This window comes from Numida meleagris, unplaced genomic scaffold (genome assembly GCF_002078875.1).
Source record: "Numida meleagris isolate 19003 breed g44 Domestic line unplaced genomic scaffold, NumMel1.0 unplaced_Scaffold615, whole genome shotgun sequence".
NCBI lineage: Eukaryota > Metazoa > Chordata > Aves > Galliformes > Numididae > Numida > Numida meleagris.
In genome coordinates, this window is record NW_018364830.1 from 1 (window position 1) to 4,696 (window position 4,696).

The window sequence follows — 4,696 nt, forward strand, 5'->3', positions numbered from 1 at the left end:
TGAGAGGTGGAAGTGGTGCACTTGGTGGGAAAATAGTTAGATTCCTATTGAAAAATAGATATTTCCTTTGTTTTCGTGGAGATCATCATTATCCCATGGAGATAATGGTGCACGGACACACACTAATAGAGCTTTGGGGAGAGGGTGTGACACTCGACGGGTGATTGCCTGTGTGGGTCACCTCAATAGAGGCTGTGTGCACAGATCGATGTGTGGCACCAAACAGAGGAACCCACTGCATCCTTCCCACCCCTTGGGGGACACATGAGGTGCTGACATCACAGGATCACAGGATCCTGTCCAAAAGGGAAACTGAAAGCAGCTCTCCGGCCACTCCCTGTCCGCACTGCAGTCTCACTGTCCCCAAGCTGATCCTGCCTCATGCAAACAATGGTGCTGGCCCTCATCCTGGGTGAGTGACAATGGGGACATGGTGCCACGGGGGTTGTTGGCCCTGTGTGAGACCAGGACTATGTCCCTTTCAGGTTGGTGTCTGTTGGCAGCCAGCAGTGCTCAGCAGTGTGAGTATGGGGACAGGGAGAGAATGGGGACAGAGGGAGGGGAGCTTGGGGAGGGGGCCATCAGAGGGGTCCAGGAGGGTGTGCAGGGACAAGGCTGACTGGTGTCCCCTGTCCTAGTGCCCCGACCCTCCCTGTCACTGCACCCCAGCCAGGGGGTGGCTGTGGGGGACACTGTCACCCTGCAGTGCCACCTGCCCCACACAGCTGCCTGGGTCCAGCTCTGGTTTAATGGAACTTTGAGATCTGACAAGGAAAAAGATGAGGAGTAGGATACAGTTGAGTTCTCCTTGGTTGTCACAAACCTGGAAGACGTGGGGACATATCAGTGTCGGTACCAGGTGTCAGAGCCACTGTGGACGTCGAATATGAGTGACCCCGTGGAACTGGTGGTGACAGGTGAGGGCACTGGGCACAGTGGGTGGATCTGAGCTTTTCCCATGGAGCCAAGTTCCATCTCTTCTCTCTGCACACCAACCACAGATTCCCCCCACTCAGCGTTTCCCAGGGAACATGTGGCAGTGGTGACTGATATCACCACCCAGTGCTGGAATGAGGGTTATGGTGTCACATTCCTCCTGCACAGAGGTGAATGCTTGGCCCCTATCCAGCACCACGATCCCACTGGTGGGGCACAGCCACCTTCAACCACTTTGCTGGGACCCTGGCCTATGTTTGCACCCCAATACGTACTCCTAGAACCTCATCGACCACACATTTGTGTTCTCAATCCTTGTAGATAATGTGATGCTGCAGGTGACACCCACACCTGCCACCCATGTTAGGTCTGAGACCCCAGTTTGTCTACCCCCAGTGTCACCCGTGCGTGGCACTGTCACTGCATCCCAGCTCGGTGATGAGGACACCCAAACACACTGACCCCACAGGTGCCAAGGGGCCATCCCATGGGAACCAGGTGGTGGCGGTGGTGAGGTGCTGTGCTGCTGTCTTTGTCTTCTGCCTGGGCCTCCACTTCGTCCTTGATGCCCGCAGTATCTGGACACGGAGAGATGAGAGCCCTGGTGAGGAAGGAGTGCAATGGTTTCCATCCCCTATAGATCCTCTCAAGTGTCCCCTGACTCCTCTTTCTATCCCTCATTGAATTCCACAAGTATCCTCTTCCTTCCCCTATAGATCTCACCAAGCATCTCCTACCTGTCCTTTGATCCCCTGTAGGTCATCTATGCATCCCCCAACTGTCACTAGTTTTCCCCACAGAACCCCCACTCTTCCTCCTCTCCTTTTTGATGCAGGTGTCCCCCCAGCAGTGACTGAGGACTTGGAGATCCAGGTAAGTGCCTGTGGTAGTGGATCCCAAATCCCAACCTGCCCCTTGGGGCCCGCACTGGACATCAACATGGAAACCCAAATTTTCACCATGGGGACTTCAAATGACCCCCAGCCCCATATGGCTTCCCCTGCCATTTATGTGCACCACCCGTATCCAGACCATGGGAATCCCATATCTGCACTGTGGGAAATCCCCCACCCCACAATTCTAAATACCCAGACCCACGGAAGCCCTACAAGCCCTAAACAACCCCACAACCCCATGGGCATCCACAACCCACAGGTAGAGGGACTCTAAATGCAGCCACAAGGATGCCCAATGACCCATGGGGACCCCAAAACCATAGATGGACCCAGAAACATGTTGCACACAGAACCAAAATCCAATTCCCTGCAGAAATTCAGTCTCCCCCTCAGGGAAACACCTCCCTAGATACCTACACCAGAGGCCCCACCCTAGCCCAAGCATCTTGGGACCCTCATGATGGCATCCCCTTCTCCTCCTGTCTCTCCAGGTTACCCCAGTGACAGTGTGGATCTGACCTATGCCGAGATGCAAGCTGCCATCCCGTGCTCCCAGCCCTCCACTTCCCCCACTGCCCCTCTGTCCCCCATTATCTACACAAAAGTGAGCACTGGGTTACCGTGCTGATGGAACCCCCCAGATGCCTCATTTGTGGGGTGCCCTAAAGGGGACAGACCCTGAATTCCCTGCTTGGGACTCCCCGATGTCCTGTTCTAACCCCAGACCAGCTAATTTCCCCAAATCTAACAATCCCAAATTCTCACAGATAAACCCCAAATGCTTCCCAGTCATACCAAATCCCTACATGCTCATCTCTTACCCCCAAATCCTTCTTTAGNAATACCCAGACCCACGGAAGCCCTACAAGCCCTAAACAACCCCACAACCCCATGGGCATCCACAACCCACAGGTAGAGGGACTCTAAATGCAGCCACAAGGATGCCCAATGACCCATGGGGACCCCAAAACCATAGATGGACCCAGAAACATGTTGCACACAGAACCAAAATCCAATTCCCTGCAGAAATTCAGTCTCCCCCTCAGGGAAACACCTCCCTAGATACCTACACCAGAGGCCCCACCCTAGCCCAAGCATCTTGGGACCCTCATGATGGCATCCCCTTCTCCTCCTGTCTCTCCAGGTTACCCCAGTGACAGTGTGGATCTGACCTATGCCGAGATGCAAGCTGCCATCCCGTGCTCCCAGCCCTCCACTTCCCCCACTGCCCCTCTGTCCCCCATTATCTACACAAAAGTGAGCACTGGGTTACCGTGCTGATGGAACCCCCCAGATGCCTCATTTGTGGGGTGCCCTAAAGGGGACAGACCCTGAATTCCCTGCTTGGGACTCCCCGATGTCCTGTTCTAACCCCAGACCAGCTAATTTCCCCAAATCTAACAATCCCAAATTCTCACAGATAAACCCCAAATGCTTCCCAGTCATACCAAATCCCTACATGCTCATCTCTTACCCCCAAATCCTTCTTTAGCCCCTCAAATATCTTAACACCCCTTGAGACCTCCAAATCCTCTCCAATCCACTCCAAATCACCGCCACCATTTCTCTGTGATCCCCTGATCTGTCCCAATCTACCTCTCTTCTAGAGAGCTCCCAAAACGTTTCTTTCCTCCCCTACCATCTCCTACGGATGCTCTACAGATCCCCTACAGATTTCCCCCACATTCCTTTCCTCCCATTCTGTCCTGCTTCTACCATTGGTCTTTGAGTGGTGAGCAACTGCTTTGTGTAGCACAAGATTTGGAAAATCATAAACATATCTTACTATCATTACTGCTGTTTCTCAGTTTCTTTTCTGTCTAAGTAAACAGTTCTTACCTCAACGTATGAATTCCACATTTCTTTTATTTTTTCTGATTCTCTCCCTAAGCCCACGGGGAGGGGTCAGTGAGAAGAAAAGCTGAGCTGCTGCTGGGTGCAAGCACCACAGTGCTTGTGGTGGCTCCTTGAAGAGCTGGAAGTTGGCTTTCCTAAACTGCAGCATCAGTGCAAATGCACGCACGGACACTGACACGCACATAAACACGCACAGACACTGATACGTGAGCAAGACCATGCGCGGAGTTTAAACCTTTGCTTCAGCTGGCAGTGTGGGTGCAGTTTGAATCACTTCATTGCCTGTCCATCCATCCATCTTCCTTCTGTTTCATCGCTTGCTCCTCATGCAGTGTGGACACACAAAATGTCCAGCCACCTTCTGTCTGTCTGTCTCTCCATCGTTTCACGTGCCTGTTCATCTATCTGCCTGCATACCTTGTCAATCTATCTGTCTGTCTGTCCGTCCTTCCAGTCCCCAGAACGCCATCCAGCCCCCAATCCTCCACCTGCTCCCCAGATCTTCTTGCATCCACAACATCTCCAACCAGCCCCCCAAAAGCTCCAGTCAGCCCCCAACAGCTCCATTCAGACCCCAGACTTCCACTCATCACAAAACCTTCCATGCACCCGAAAGATCTCCACCCGCCTCCAAAACCTCCATCTGATACTAAACTCTACAGACAGCCTCAAAACCTCCACCCAGCCATCCTAACACTTCCATTCTGACCAAAAATCTTCATTCACTCCACAAATCCACTACACTGCCCCCCAGAATCTTCCCATCCTCTTCAATCCTCCTTTCAGTCCCCAAATCTCCATTCAGCCTCAAATCCTTTCCTTTTAGTCCACTTTGCCCAGATCCAAAATCGCCACCCAACCCTAACCTCTACATCCAGTCCCAAAAGTCCCAAACAATCCCAAGAACTTCCACTCAGCCCCAAAGCCTCCATCCTCACCCCGGAATCTCTACTTACATCAACAATTTACAGCCACTCCCAAAATCTCCATTCATTCCAAAAATCTCT

At 52.6% G+C, this 4,696-nt stretch overlaps 1 pseudogene; it reads left to right on the forward strand.

Moving 5' to 3' along the window:
* Positions 1–6: 6 nt before the first annotated feature.
* On the forward strand, positions 7–2,664 carry LOC110391904 (annotated as a pseudogene).
* The last annotated feature ends 2,032 nt before the right edge of the window (positions 2,665–4,696 follow it).